The sequence below is a fragment of the Octodon degus genome, unplaced genomic scaffold (assembly GCF_000260255.1).
Source record: "Octodon degus isolate 3935 unplaced genomic scaffold, OctDeg1.0 scaffold00093, whole genome shotgun sequence".
Lineage (NCBI taxonomy): Eukaryota > Metazoa > Chordata > Mammalia > Rodentia > Octodontidae > Octodon > Octodon degus.
The window spans coordinates 3173295-3182423 of NW_004524669.1; positions in this window are offsets into that span (position 1 = coordinate 3173295).

Below are 9129 nucleotides of genomic sequence, written 5' to 3' on the forward strand. Positions count from 1 at the left end.
TATATATATAAAAGACTTCAGGTCTAAGACATAAGAGTTTTCAGTGAAGTAAAATCAAGAATAGCATCTGCACCGTAAGGTGATTTATGGCAAGTGTTTCCTGTTGTGGAGGGTTACAGTGAAAGGAAGGTAAAGTCTAACATTGGAGGCAAGGGAAGTTGCAGGAATATCCAAAAACAGTTCTACCTTTGAGAGCTCAACTCACTGTGCTGTGTATGATATACCTTTCTCCACTGGCACAGGGTCATTGACATTTCGAGTTGTCATCTGCACCTATCTGAGGCTCCTCCAGCGCTGCCAGTGGGTATACTTATTTTAGTCAAGGCTGCCTTTGTTGAAAAACAGGCAAGGAAAGCATCCAACTGCTTCATTCCGCTAGAGTAAGTATTCATTGTACTGAAAAGATACTGCTAACCAGTCTACTGGAAAGAATCTATTGCTTCACTATACACTTACAAAAAACAGCTCACCCAGGGCCAACCAGAGCTCAGACGACTGAAGTGCCTGCTTGGGCAGAGTGCAACAGCCGGGGTTTGATCCCTAGCATGCTGTGCCAGCACCCCCACCCCCAGGCATGCTGTAATCCTAGCACTTGGGAGGCTGAAAACAAGAGGATCACTATGAGTCCGATCTGTGTAGTGAGACCCTGTAGACCTTGTACTAAACACAAAACAAACAAACAAACAAAAAACCCAGCTTAACCATACTTTATTAGAAGCTGGCCTTTCTTGTACAACCCAATTTTGTGTTCTTGCTGGAAGAATGAAAGTAATATACTTGTTGCTTGAAAAAAATATATATGTGTGTTCATTTATTGAGAGCCTATGCATGTAAATCTATAAACTGTGTTTAAATCAGGTTGTAAAAATCACATCTGGGGAAAAATTAGGAAGTATGTAAGAGGTTCACTTATCCATTTTAGCTTGCAAAAAATGTCAACATCTTTGCAGGAAGACACTATGAACAGATATTACCTAACACCTAAATGTGCAAAATATTTCTTTGTGTTTTGTTTGTTTGTTTTTTGGTACTGGGAATTAAACTCAGGCTGTTGTGCTTGCCAGGCAGGCACTGTGCCACTGAGCTATACGCCTGACCTTGAAAAATACTTCCTAGGCAAAGGGTTTATGAATGAATATAATATAAAAGGCTATTTTCATTTGCTACCATGATCCCTGATCCCTTATTTGCAAGTTAAACTACTTCAAAAAGTCTGGCTGTGCTGTTTGCCTTTTCTATGAGGCCAATATTCAGCTATGTAGCAGCAACTGCTCCATAACAATTATTTACTTTTCTTGATATTCTGGATATATATTGTTGGAGCATCCTTTTCTTTACAAATCGACTCCATAGTATTGAATACCAGAAATGAAACAAATGTGCACAGGTTTCTCTTTAAATGGACTACATTAATGACCACATGCTGCCAGATGTAGGTGCATCCTCCTTTAATTCCAGTTACTTGGGAGACTGAGGCAAGAGGATCACAAATTCGAGCCCATGCTGGGCAACTTAGCAATTTAACAAAACCCCATTTCAAATGCAAAATACAAAAGGGCTGGGGATGTAGATCAGTGCAAAGGTTCCATGTTCAATCCCTAGCAACACACACACACATGCACACACGCACGCGCGCGCGCACATGCACACAGAGTGAGGGCGCTGGTGGCGCTGCCCTCGGAAGTGAGTAGGGAAGTCCTCATGGAAAATGAGTTAGTCCTTCTGCGAGCATGTTACTATAACAGAAAAAGCTGGACCTGAGGTGCTCTGATTGTGACATGCTCCCAGTATGATGTATCCACCCTGTGACACAGCTAAAGGCTCCTTATTAAACTAGAGTCATTGTTGGCCTATATCCAAGGACCTTAGGACTGTGGGTGAAATAAACCTTTTTTTTTTTTTTTTTCCTGCGGTACTGGGGATTGAACTCAGGACCTTGCACTTGCCAGGCAGACCCTTATTACACTGTGCTATCTCCCCGGCCCCAAACCTCTTTTATTTTAGGGAAAGGTCTACAGGGTGTTCAGGGTCTCACTACTAGATCAGACTCGTGATCTGCCTGTTTACAGCCTCCCAAGAGCTGGGATTACAGGCTTGCGCCACCATGCCCAGTCTTCCAAACCTCTTTTAAAAATAAACTTCACTGGCCAGCCAGATAGCTCAGCGGACTAAAGCACCTGCTTAGGCAGAGCGCAGCCGCCAGGGTTTGATCTCTGGTGTGCTATGCGGGCTCCACCCCCGGGGTACACTGAGACAGCGATTGAGACTGGGCATGGTGGTACACACTTGTAATCCCAGTGCTTCAGAGACTGAAAACAGGAGGATCACTACAAGTCCAGTCTATGTAGTGAGACCCTGTAGTCCCTGTACTAAATACATAAAAAGTAAATAAATAAATAAATAAATAAATAAACAAAAATAAACTTCACAGAAATGGTATGGTGGTGCACGCCTGTTATCTCAGTACTCTGGAGGCTGAGGCAGAAGGACTGCTGTGGGTTGATATCCAGCTGAGTTCATGTCCAGACTGCACTACAGAGCAAGATCTTGTCTCAAGAAACTAAAAAACTAAAAATAAAGAAGTAAATAAACTACCTAGCTTCATGTACTTCATTATAGTAAGAGAAAACAAGCTAATATGGAAATCCAAATTTGTATATCATAAATTAGAGAAAGAATAAATGTTCTCAATTTTGTCTAAAAAGCTCACCCATGACTCACACTTAGGATATCAACTTCTACTGGTTTTAACGCAGTTCAGTTTACTTTCTCATCATATTTTCTGATTAAAGGAGTTGTGGGTACTTAGGTTAACACTTGTAAACTTTTGTAAACTCAGTTTCTGTTCAGTTTCTGTTAAGGAATAAAGAAGTGCTACAAAAATCCCCACAATGCTTGACCTTACTTCCACCAAACACCTCACCCTTTTGTAAGTTGTCAAACGGGATATTCCTGCATGTTAACCTTACTTTCTCCAGTGTTGTCTGGTATTGAAGCTTATGACAAATGGAATAGGAGAAGAAGGAGAAGAGGAAGAAGAGGAGGAGGAGAAGGAGGAAGAGGAAGGAGAAGGAAAAATCTGGCAAATTGATTTGTCCAGATTTACTGTATATAAAAAACTCAAAACATTGAAACTTCAGGGAAAACATAACTGATGTTAATATGGTCTCTTTTAATAACAGAATAGCTCTAACCTAGTTTACGAGTTTCCTGCCTTAACCTGAAGACTCAAGGCCCTGAAGTGGAAATGAAGAAATTTTAAAGTGTTGTTTTAGAAAATCTCTGCCATATCAAGAGGCCAAGCCATTGTAAACGAAACTAACCAATGTCTAGATTTTTTTATTTTTATTTTTTATGTATTTGCTACAGGGTCTCACTACACAGCTCAGACTCGGAGTTATCCTCCTGTTTTCACCCTTCTCAGTGCTGGGATTACAGACAAGCACCACCATACCCTGATTCAGTCACTAGCTCAGGGCACCTGGGAGCAGAACCAGCACAGCATGTGGAGCCAGCATGAAACTCTTGTCCCTGTGCTTGCCTATGCAGGCACTTAGTCTGTTCAGCCATCTCGTTGGCCCACTAATGTCTAGATTTTAAAGAAAAGTTCTTTTTTCTTTTTTTTAAATTTTATGTGTATAGGGACTTAAAGTTCAACATATCAATACTTGATGAAAAATACCTGTTCCTTATTATGCCTAAGATGTTTGAAATGCAGTGAGATAGTGAGGTTAAGCTTGATAGCCTAAATGGTTTGATAATAACAATAAGCTTTTCTTCTGGATGGTTAACAACCTAAGTTTGCAGACCAAAATTAGAGAAAAAGGAGGGATACAAGGAAAGCCAACATTTTGGCCCTAGCCTTCTAAGGTCAATTAAGACTCAGGACATATGAGAACTTGTACTGTAACGTCATGTACCTCGGTAGTGTTCCAAATTTTCTGATCAAGAAGATTATGGGGCCAAAGAGGAAAGTGATCGATGACGTAGAGTAGGCCTAAGGAGAGTCACATGGGGAGAAGACACTCTCTCAGGCTTTCACAGAGAGCACATTGGCCAAGCAATGGCCGTGACTCATCCACATGGCTGACACTGACAAAGGTTCTACAATCTGAGGTACAGGATCTCAGGACAAATCCTGAGGGCATTTCACTGACCTTCTCAGACCAAAAAGCTACAACTCTTGTTGCATAGGTCCTGCTTTACCTTGGTCTTAACCATCCAGTAGAAAAGTATGAAGACGAAATATAAGAAATAAAGCCATGCTGTTAAGTTGAGCTGTGGGGGACTCAGGTCAATAATTTCTGACATTGCCAGTTAAACAGAAGACCCAATGCTATTATGGGCTACTGGACTCTTTTAGAATATTTTGCTGAGTTTACATACCTATAATATTCAATAACGGAACTTAGAAAAAATGGGGTATACCTATGAATGTCCATTGAGTATCTGTGTATTCAAAGTGGTTGGGATAGATATATAGTTGCATTCTCTTAATGAATAGAATGATTTGTTCTAATGGTGTTTGTAAATAGGATCACAAGTCCGCATCTTGTACAGCAATTAACCACTAAGAAGAATATATGCAGTGTATTATTTGTTGAAACTGTACTTCCGATTTGATTTGAAACTGTCTCATTGCTATCTGTTTATCAATAAAACTTTGAAAAAAAAATTTTATGTGTGTGTGTGTGTGTGTGTGTGTGTGGCCAGCTCAGCCCACCAGGGGGCGGGGCTGGCTGGCATGTGGTGCTGGGGCATTGAACCACAGTCCCTGTGCTTTGCTAAGCTTGTTCTAAGTAGGTCCTTTAGACCACTGAGCCATCTCACCAGCCCTAAAGAAAAGTTCTTATTAAAAGCTATGAAATTCTAAATAAGTCAAAAAAGTCATGCAATTACTTTTGATGCTGAAAAAGGAAAGTAGTATTCAATGTCACAGAAAGCTGTAGGTTTGTTTACTCAATCTCTTGGGAACTAAAATGAAGCAAGGAATGATAGGATGGGTTATACAGCACCATAGAGTATGTGCATGCATGTGTGTGTGTGTGTATGCACTACAGGTTTAATGTCTTCACAGTTAGATACATTCCCGGTCCTCTTGAAATTTTCTTATTTTAAGATGGGTCTCATTAAGTCACTAAAGATGCCCAGGCTGGGCTTGAACTTGTGATCCTCCTGCCTCAGCCTCTTAGAGAGCTGGGATTACAGATATGTCATCACACCCAAGCTGTGTATACAGCATTGAAATGAATAGCTGCTATTTATATCCAATCAATTGTACTTCCATGCAAGAATGTCATCCCAGTATTGCAAATCTTTTGACTCTTCAATCAGAAAATTATGATTAAACTTTTCTCTGTTTTGAGAGGGAGGCAGTGATACAAATTGGATCCAGGGCCTTGTCTGTGCTAACAAGTACTGTACACTAAGCTATCCCCACCACACAAACTTCAACTCTTAAATAGAAACTTTTTATTATAAATTTTCATGGGAAAAAATCCAAGTTAGGAAGGGGTTAAAAAAATCTACCACCTACATTTAGGCAGGAACTTTGTGGTTGTGGACTGATCCTTCAAACCATAGTCTAATGCTAATCTCAGATTACTGCACTGGGTAGAAATACCTTAAAGTGCAACACTAACATTCCTTAGGAGATTCAACAAGATAAATATTAGCCACTCTCATAATAGACTTAGAAATGGTATTCAGAGTGGTAATGGAAAAACTGAATAGAAAGATATGATGAGGGGGCCTGCCCCTTAGCTCAGTTCTTTAAGTGGCTGCTTCAACAAAGCAGTCAGGCTCAAGTTGCTGTGGTTGATCCCCACAACTCAAGCCAGCCAATCATGCCCTGAAGGCATTCGGAGCAAAAAATAAATAAATAAATAAACCCTTAGGGGCCGGGGAGATGGCTCAGTGGAATAAGCGCTTCCCTGGCAAGTGCAAGGGCGCGAGTTCAATCACAGGTTCCTCAAAAAAAAAAAAAAAAAAAAAACACAGGAGAATGATATCTCATGACCTGAGATCAGGATTTAACACAGCTGAATGTTGTCGGTTTCTTTACTTTCTACTTAAAGTGTCTATGCCAGAATTGGCTGGGGTATGGTAGCATTGAAAAACCAATTCTTGGTTAAAGTATGTTTTTTTTTTTTATCTTGTTAGTACATATTTAGCTGACTGGCGATTATCAGCATATCTCTATTTGATAACTAGAAAAGAATTAAGAAAAGTGACAATGAAATCAATAGTAACTATAAAGCAGGTTGATAGGGTGGAATATGTTCACCAAATAGATGAAATGTTTTCTTTATAAATGATATACTAATGCCAGTAGATACCCAGGATATAATTTGGTCTATTATAATCAAAATGGAATTTGATTGCCATTGTAAGATATGACTTTTTAAAAAATTGGCTTGGCCAGTACATTGTGAAATAAAGCATTATTCCCTTTCCTTTCTCAATTGGGACACAGATAAAACAAATGTCTAATTTACCTAAAAAAATGTTTTTAAAAACTGCAAAAGATCTATCACTTTTATATAATCTGAAAGTTCTACCTAATCTGGTATGCTCAGGTTTATGTAAGTTTATCTTCCTATATGTGAAGACATAAGCCCACAGGAGTGTCAGGCCATCACAGGTCAGTCAGTGACCTTTGACAACTGTCTTATTGTGAGGAGGGTGGATGTCTGACCTACACTTAACAGTGGTTGGCTTTGGAGGGCGGTGCCATGAGAAAATTTCTGTCTTTTGTTCAAAAGCGCACAACTTACCTTTCAACTAAGAGAAATATGTCAACAGACAGGTGGCAGAAGGGGCTCCGAGGACGTGGTTCTCCCCTAGCAGCAGCGATGAACCGACAGCACGTGTGCCACAACAGGCTGTTTGTATCACCAAAGGCCCCCAAAGTTCACTGTCACTGCCCTGGAGTCTCCTAAACTGCTGGTCACCTAGATGCACCTGACAGCACCCACAGTAGTGAGAAGGTGGAATTCAGGCTGCGCTGTCAGTCCAGGTGGTACTGAGGACAAAAGGAGGGAGGAGGGCTAGACTGATTTTCAAGTATGGCTGTGTTGAAATGTGCATGTAAGCAGGTCTTCCTCCCTCACTGTTGCTAATTTTTATTTCAGCAAAGAAATAGCTGTGGAAACAGCAGTGGTTCCTGATGTTTAATAAGAGCAAAGATAGTTAAGGATGGAGTTGTCAAATGGCCTCAGCAAATCTGGCCTCTGACCATCCTTGTGGCCTGCTGCCTTAGGATGGGGCCCCAAGGTCAGCTGACATGAGAAGAGGTACACAGTGTGCTTGTGTCAACACTGTGTATTGAAGATCAGATTTCTTTCTTTCTTTCTTTTTTTTTCTTTTCTTTTTTTGAAGATCAGATTTCAAATGGTGGGAATGCTGGGCCCTGTAATTGTGGCCCCACTTTTCCTTTGGTACCTGAGCAGAGAAAAGCCATTCATTTAAAAACAAAAAGGGAATGTACTGTGAGAGTAATCATCTTTGTCTGAGTCATCCTCACCTTTGAGTCCCAAATATTGGTCAAGTTTAATTAAAATCACCTCTGCTGCTCTCTTCTTGGGGCGGCAGAACTGAGATTTGAACCCAGGGGTGTTCTACAGCAGAGTTGCACCCCAGGCTTTTTATGTTTTACTTGGAAACAGGCTTTACATAAGTTGCTCAGGCAGGCCTTGAACTTATGATCCTCCTACCACAGCCTCCTGAATAGCTGGGATTACACTTCAACTACTTTTAAAACCTGTCTCCAGCTGGGCATGGTGACACATGGCTGTAATCCTAGCACTTAGGTGGCTGATCGGGAGGATAGCTGCGAAATCCAGGTCAGCTTGAGCTATCTAGTGAGTTCAAGAGCAGCCTGTACTACATTAGCGAATTTCTTTTCACTCTGTTTTTCTCCCTTGAAATAATCTGAGACAATCACTGGCTTATTTTAGCCCTTTTGTTATTACTTTAGGCTTTAGGAACATCACTGCACCAGACACCAACAGCTTATAAGTTAATGCAGAAGGCCTATTAGAAATCTACAGGAAAGAAGTATCCCTATTTCAGTGTAACAGAAAAGCCTGCTGATGTGGTAGCCAGCTAGCGTCCTAGCACTCTGGGAGGCTGAAGCAGATGATCACAACTTGGAGCCCAGCCTGGGCAATTCAGCAACTTAATGAGAATTTAGCTCAAAATAAAAAACAAAAAATGAAAGCTTCTGCAAGCAGGGGCCAGGGGTTCAATACCTGGCCTGCCATGCCAGCCCTGCCCCCAGGGCGCACTGAGAAAGCAACTGAGACTGGGCGTGGTGGTGCGTGCCTGTAATCCCAGCTTGTGGGAGGCTGTAAACAGGCGGATCACTATGAGCCCGATCTAGTAGTGAGACCTGGAACACCCTGTAGACCCTTCCCTAAAAAATAAATAAATAAATAAATAAAAGGCTGGGGATGTATCTCAGCACAAAGTCCCTAGGAGGAAAAAGGCACTGGAGCAAGGTTCAAGGCCCAGCTTTATCTTTTCAGTGGCTTCTATTGATTTGTAAAATGGGAATCATTGCTACCTTTGTTTTTTTCTTTTTTTTTTTTTTTTTTTTTTTTTGCCGAACCGGGGCTTGAACTCAGACCCTTGCGCTTGCCAGGGAAGCTCTTATCCTACTGAGCCATCTCCCCGGCCCCTATCATTGCTACCTTTGAATGGGCCAGGTGTACTAATACACTACCTCCTATTAGTCTTCAATACATATTTTTAACACAAAATAAACTTCCCTGCATGACCACAGAGGAAGGTTGTGATGACTGTGTGAAGATAACACAGAGCAGCTGGGGCCTAGGATCGAACCACTGCCAAGTGGGCTAGGAAAACAGGGATACTGGTTTTTTTTTTTAACTTTCTCCAAAGCTTTATTCCGGAGGGGCTCAGTCCTTCTTGGCAGCTGCCTTCCTCATGGCGGCCAGTACGTTGCTCAGCTCCTCACGCTTCCTCTTGGCGCGGATGTGCGTCCCCACCCTTTTCTTGATGAACTTGAGGGCACGCTTGTCCTTGGAGACCTTGAGCAGCTCCATGGTGCGCCGCTCATAGGGGGCGAAGTCGCACACCTCCCGGATCATGTCCCGCATGAACTTG